Here is a 7058-nt window from a genome sequence, read left to right as displayed (position 1 = left end):
TGGCGCATTTCTTTTTACCTTAAATTTTTACCCCTTTATATCTCTTTTTATCTGTTATATCTTTTTTTATATGTTATGTCCCACTCGCGTACAATTTCTTGTACGTGAATGGGCGAGACGCATTATGGCACTTGCCTTATTCAGTATGTGCGTGGCGCGGAACCCGCGTATTGCCAAAAGGGCGTCAAACTATGACAAATCGGAAAGTGAGATACAATGTATTAACTTCATGTGATCCTATGTTGGAATGGTTTCGAGGCTAGGAAGAAGAGACGTCAAAGAAGAGTGCAACAGAACGTAAAAAGAATGCGAGATGTCAGTCTATAACTACCCTGATATTACGTAAATAAGTGTAATAAATTACTAGCGACGTGTGAATTTCAAAACATTTTAGATTGTTATGCCTGCATTGAGGTTTCTCCTGACCCGTAAAATTTGTGTCTGAGTTGTTGATGTTGTTGTTGTTGTTGTTGTTTTGGGGTTTTTTGTGGGTTTTTTTTTTTTTTTTTTTTTTTTACATTTGACAGGTGGCATGCGCAAAAGTGAAAATTTCTGATCCGTCACGTTTTCGCGCGTTTTCGAAATGTGCCATTGGTCAGTTAGCTATACTCACCGCCAGCACTGGTCCTGTCCCGGAATGTTAACGCTGATTCGCTCTTTCAGATGGCTAGAATAAGGCTCACTGCACGTCAAGTTTTAGTCCCGCCACAGAAAGCGAATGCAATGAATAGTTGAAGAATGGAACCCGAGTTTCAGTCCAGCCATAAATGGAGATAGGAATCTGTGTAGCTTGCTTGTTCGATCTGGGAATAGAACGAATGAAACAGTAAACAAAACAAATGTTAGTGATTTGTTGCTAATGATAATGTGCATGACATAACAATAACATGATGTCATACTTTTGCATGCCTAGACATAGACTTTCCACCATTAGCTTCAAGCCAGTCGTTAAGACCAAGGCAAGGGCATGTAGCCCTATAATGTTTGCCTCATGTGTCTTTAGAGATGGAGTATATAATCGAGCCAGGAAATCACCATCCCATTAATTTTATGAATATCATGTCATAATATCTGCAACATACTAGTATTGGTCATGTCATACTGTTCCTGAATAGGAGCATACATATAAAGTAACGATGTGTTGTTTTCCAAGCGGTTTGTTGCATCGACCATTTCTTTTTTCGCCTGGAATGCACAACACCAGTTTCGTGATGAGTATTTTCATTGTCAGGTCTCCAACGGTGGCTAGTGTGACGTCACTCGGCATCGACCACGTGAACCACCTTGGACATACAATTGAAGAAATTGCCTGGCACAAATCCGGTATCTTCAAGGTGAGAGCCAATGTCGATTATGTTCCACTTATGACCCGTCAGCTTTGTATCCACTTCTATCCTCAAAGTCTTGGAAATATACATCGTAGGCCTACTGTTTCTTTTAGAACTATTTTGTTAAAGAGCGATGTCCTTTATCTCTATTGTATTTTACGCTAATCGCATGACAAGTCATTGGGCGAGATAACGATCTTTCATGTGCACCGCCGGCGCCACGTTTTCAAAAGAGTGTGTATGTGTGTGTGTGTGTGTGTGTTTGGGGGGGGGGGGCACTTCCGGATTTCATGAGCAAACAAGCAAAACAAACAAACAAACAAATAAAAAACGGGAATTTGTCAAGCCTGACAAATTAGGTGATCCGAAGTTTTTTGAGCCCCGACCACGCTTTACATAACCCTATCTGTTCCATCTGCGATTAAAGGCAGCCGATCGCCATCCCTAATGGTACGTAAACTCCGAACGACCGAAGTTTGTGCATGCAATTGCGCAATGCCAGACTCGGTGCTATATCCATAAACGTGTGGGACAAATGCTGCCACTGAGACACGTGTGTGTGTGTGTGTGTGCGTGTGTGTGTACGCATCATACACAAACATTGTCACCGCGAGCTGTGGCGATTGGAGGAGAGAGGCCAGAAGATCGACGCGCGCGTGTGTGTGTGTGCGTGTGTGTGTACGCATCATACACATATATTGTCACCGCGAGCTGCGGTGATTGGAGGAGAGAGGCCAGAAGACGCGTGGCTCTTTTGGCCTCTCTTCACGCGCATGCGCACTGAGAGTGTGCGTCCATTCGGAAGCTCTTGTGACTCGCTCGGACAGCCATTTTGGGTTAGGAGATTAGCATAGAGAGCTTACTAAGTAGCCTAGCGTTTTGTTCGCTGACCCATTGAGCCAGCGCTATTCTCATTCGGGGTCACTACATTTGATACTAAATGGGGGAGGCAGCGTGTTGCGTTCGTCTCCGTGCCGCACAAACCACTCGCCACGATTGAGTTTAAGGATGAAAGGCCATGTGATTTTTATTTATTTATTTTTTTTTTAGTTTCTCGTCGAAGAAAAGGGAATCAAACCTGCCATGCCTTCAGATTTAAAATGGAAAGGGCATAATTATGCTAACAGAAAGAAAAAAACAAGCATTTTGTATCTCTGTACCTCACTTTTCTATACAAGATGGTGTCTGAGGAAAAAGACGTTGTCTCATTTCATTTCATTTCATTTCATTTATTTCCACATCCTGATAAAAAGCATTTACAAAAAATACAGGAATGATACATACACAGTAGGACATTGCAACAATACAAGAAAAAATAAGTCCACCTTACAAGGATTTTACAACAGACAAACACAACATAAAAACAGCTATTTCAGTTTGTGGGGGGGGGGGGGATCAACATAGACCGTTGGTCTTTCTATGGCTGATCCCAAGTGTTACAGCAAAGAATAGTTACATTGATGCAATACACACAAGAAAAACTATACTACAAAAGTGCACAATACATATAAGAAGGCAAGAGTAATCAAAGTGTGGTGCTTGTACACTGCATAAGACTTCAAATTTATAATATATCTTTATGAACAAGGAATGATTTGTATCTTCTTTTAAATATTGAAAGTCTATTAGACAGCTTTATCACATTTGGCAAGTCGTTCCATAGAACAGGTCCCGTATATTTGAAAGTGTATCTTGAAATGCAACATCTAAAATTTGGGATATACAATCTATTCATCTGTCTAGTATTATGTTTATTCGTATTTTGGATGAAAGAAGTATCAAGAAAACCTGGCAAAATGTTGTTTATATATGTGTACATGAAAACAGTGAGAAAAACAATTGTTCATATCAAAAATCGTCAATAAGTTATGTTCTTTGAATAGAAGACCTGTGTGGCTAAAAAATGGTATATTGCTAATCATATACGGATTGCACGCTTTTGTAAGATAAAAATACGCTGTATCTTAAGAAATGATCCTTTTAACAAGGTCTATAGCTGCACAAAATATTAGGGCAATATGCCATGTATTTACCAAATTTGTTTGATCCTTGACCCTACTTTAGACAGCCAAGATGGCATCTGATTAGAAAGTTATCAATTTGTGAATCAATCCAGATGACGTGGGCTTAATGCGTGCAAAATATGGGAGTGATCGGGCATGTAATTACCAAGATACAGGACAAATTAGTCTTGACCCTTGACCAGGCGCGCCGGAAGCAGTTTTGGATTGGGGGCAAATATTGGAGGGGGCTCACTATAGACCATACATATGTTACACAATATACACATACACACACATACACACACTCACACACACACACACACACACACACACACACACACACACACACACACCACACACACTACACACTATCCCCAGGCCCGGTCCTCCATTGTGACTCTCTCCTTCGATTATCAACACCCTGCAGTGGATACAAGGAAGCTCTTGCATTAATTCAAATCAAAATATCTCGTAAGCACATTTTGGATGGAATTTGGAAAATTCTCAATTACCAAAAGTAGGCCTACTCTGAAGGGGAACCAAGCGGGGAAAATAAGATGAGGATATGGATCCTTTCCCACACGAGGGAACTCTTGCATTTTTTTTTTTTACTGAAGTGGCAGATATAAATGATAATAGGCCTAATGATGAAATATTCGGAAATTCTGAAAAAGATTTGATAAAGTGCAATACTTAGTCCCTAAGTCTATGATATAAAGGACCGATCACGGGAGATAGGGTGTGACACTTTTGCATTTTTATAATTGAAATTCAACAATCTGCACACTTATGGTGAAATATTTGGACAGTTTTCTACAAAATAAAAAAAAATGAAGAATGTTCACATCCCTGGAATCATACGGGGATGGGGGGGGGGGGGGGGGGGGAGAGCGCGAGCCAAAATGGGGGCTAAAACCTGGCCCCGCCCCTTGTTATATCCCTCCACCCGATCGACGCCCCTATAGAAATACTTGTCAATAGCCTAGTAGGCCTATCTATCTCTCTTAAATTTCAAAATGAAGTCTATCAAAATATGATTGTGCGTTTTTAAAACTCTTTTTAAACATGGCTAGAATATATTATATAGCAGAATATGTTCACTAAATCACACAATATTAGGCCCTATAGTGTCACGTGTACAGTACAGGACCAGGGGCACATGATGCTTCATATATATGTTTCATGTTTCGATAACATACTCCATATTTCATAATGATAAAATCAATAAGAGGCTTCTCAGCTCCACTCCATATTCAAATGCCTCTCTTGACATGGAACAATCTTCCAGCTTTCATCATAAGTTCCTCTCCGTTTTAATTTCTTATGACTGAGCTTGGTAATATATGATTATATATTCGTCCTCTTTTCCAATCCATCGACACAGAAAGAATAAAATGAATAGCTGAATATAATGTTACCATTCTCGTTTTCAGTTATTTCATTTTTCTCATAAAATTTTCATTATCAGGGGGAACCACACGGAGGGGAGGTGGCAACGTCTCTAAAAGAATGTTTGTGATCTACAATTATATTCATATTTAGATTCATATTGAGTGCCTACGGAGCTCGAGGGCCAGGTTGCTCCTTAGCCTCGAACATAAATAACATCAACAACACTCACTCCCTGTCCGATCTATCAAGCAAGCTGTACGTAGTGTACACAACCTTTATTTACGAAAACTCAAAACTGCCAAAAAAGCAGGTTGCTAATCGCAAGTTGTCGTTCTGAGATCTTAGCAGATGTGGCACGTTGTAGAAAGCAGAAAGTGATATTTTGGAGCTGATCGTAAGTTTGCATTTTGTTGTGAAAAATTATCTCTATCTTTTGCGTAATGGCCATGGGGGAGGGGTTGGAGCCAGAAATATGTAGTCCCATACATTTGATTGCAAGTGTGTGCTGGGAAAGTTGTCAATCGCCTAGAAACAATTCAGTAAATTTACAGTTGTTTGCAGCTTTTAAGGGATCTAAGGAGCGACTTACTTGTGTGATCCAAATACTTTTCAAATTATCTTACAGTATAGGGAATATGCACGACAACAGGATATGAAAATTTGTTTGTAGACCTAGACTAGTGAGATATGAAGAATAATGTTTTTCGTAGCAATATATTGTGAATGAAACTGCCTTCGCTTATACGCTTCGTCCTCGGCTCAGCTAGCGCTAGCTAACAGTGCAGTACGGGGGCGTTTTTTTTTAGACGGCACAGATTGGGGCATGGCGCGTATTAAACCTATGGGAAACACGTTGGGTTAGGGTTTAGGGTTAGGGTTAGGGTTTGATGGTTAGGCAGGGGTGTATCCAGGATTTTTTCTGGGGGGGTCGTAATCAAAATTTTTGGACCTTTGCCTTTGCGAGGGAGCGGAGCGACCGAGCGGGGGGAGGGTGTGGGAGGGGGGTGTCCCCCCTCCCACGGTAGGGAGTTTTTGAATTTTGTATCTTAAAATGGGGCCATTTGGTGCATACAAAAGTGACTTTTTCGGTATGGCAGTGCGGCTTAGAAATAAGGTAAATTATGGCATATTAAAACTAAGTTACGAAATTTACGAGGTTTTTGACAATTTGCTGGAACACCGGTCACTTTTTTTCCCTGTTGTAGGCCTATATAGAGTAAAAAGCCCTCAAAAAACAAAAATGTCTTTTACAAAAAGTGGACCTTTTGAAAATTTGGGGGGGTCGTACGACCCTCCCGACCCCCCCTTGCATACACCCATGTTAGGGTTAGGGCTAGGGTTAGGGTCCCCAATCTGTGCCGTCTAAAAAAAAAAACACACGTACAGGGGGTGGAGCCAAGCGAGCGCTAGCCGGCCCGGGCTAGCGAAACATCGATCCCCGCCCGAAGACGTAGACGTGACACCCTTGTCTGCTTGACAGTGTACTAAAAGCATTGAGTTGCCGGATTTGCCTTGATCCCATCGGATGCCACTCGATTGATTACATGATTGCAGTTTAGTTTAGGATTCCAACTTCTCAAATAGTTGTCGACCTAGAGAGTATAGGAGATTGACAGAATATCCTTGCTATCCCAACTGACATTTGTCATTATATACTCCTATCTATAGCAATATGCCATGTATGATACGGGTACAATCATGGGCCTATGATGTACCGTACTATTAGTGCAGTATGTAGGGCAAGCTAGGATTTAGTAAGAAGAGGGTGGCATGGCAAAAAAAAAGAAAAACAACAACAACAACAACAACAACGATTTTATACAATGGCATAGTTGAAAATGATATGTTTGTGTTGCTTTTTAGGATTACAAAGTTGACAACAAGAGGTGTGTGCTTGATTCCGGAATCCTACTCTGTCTGAGGACAGACAGTAGCTAGGGTACATGGATACCAGAGTGCTAAAGATAGGGTCAGGGTTTGAGTACCGGATAGGGTAAAAGAATTAGAGTTAGAGTTTGGGTTAATATTTCCTGAATAATGTTTAAACAAATAATGGAAGAAAAAAAAAAACAGAACGAAGCAAAAGAAAAGCCCATGCCCCAAACCACTCTACCCTTGGAAAAATGTTGCCCTTATTTAGAATGTTGGATCACAATCTCCCCCCCCCCCCAAAAAAAAAGAAAGAATAAATAAATAAATATAAATAGATAAATAAATAAATGGAATCAAACAAAACATTACAAAACCTGCATTCATTATAAAAGGAACTCTTTCCAGAAGGGTACATAATACATGTACTACACTTGGCTTCACACTGAGCTGGCTTGTCTCTTCA

The 7058-nt window shown here is 40.5% G+C and overlaps 1 protein-coding gene across 1 annotated transcript in view; it reads left to right on the top strand.

The window, feature by feature from the left end:
- Positions 1-4971: 4971 nt before the first annotated feature.
- LOC139722663 (chloride channel protein C-like) overlaps positions 4972-7058 on the top strand; it is a 39151-nt gene continuing 37064 nt past the window's right edge. Inside the window, exon 1 of the mRNA XM_071633956.1 lies at positions 4972-5117. The gene's annotated coding sequence lies outside the window, so the exon portion shown is untranslated. The remainder of the gene's footprint in view (positions 5118-7058) is intronic.

The sequence above is a fragment of the Diadema antillarum genome, unplaced genomic scaffold (assembly GCF_040938485.1).
Source record: "Diadema antillarum isolate AM-2024a unplaced genomic scaffold, OU_Dant_1.0 scf00000169, whole genome shotgun sequence".
Lineage (NCBI taxonomy): Eukaryota > Metazoa > Echinodermata > Echinoidea > Diadematoida > Diadematidae > Diadema > Diadema antillarum.
The sequence above is the reverse complement of the archived record's forward strand: the minus strand, read 5'-3'. Positions and strand labels throughout refer to the sequence as shown.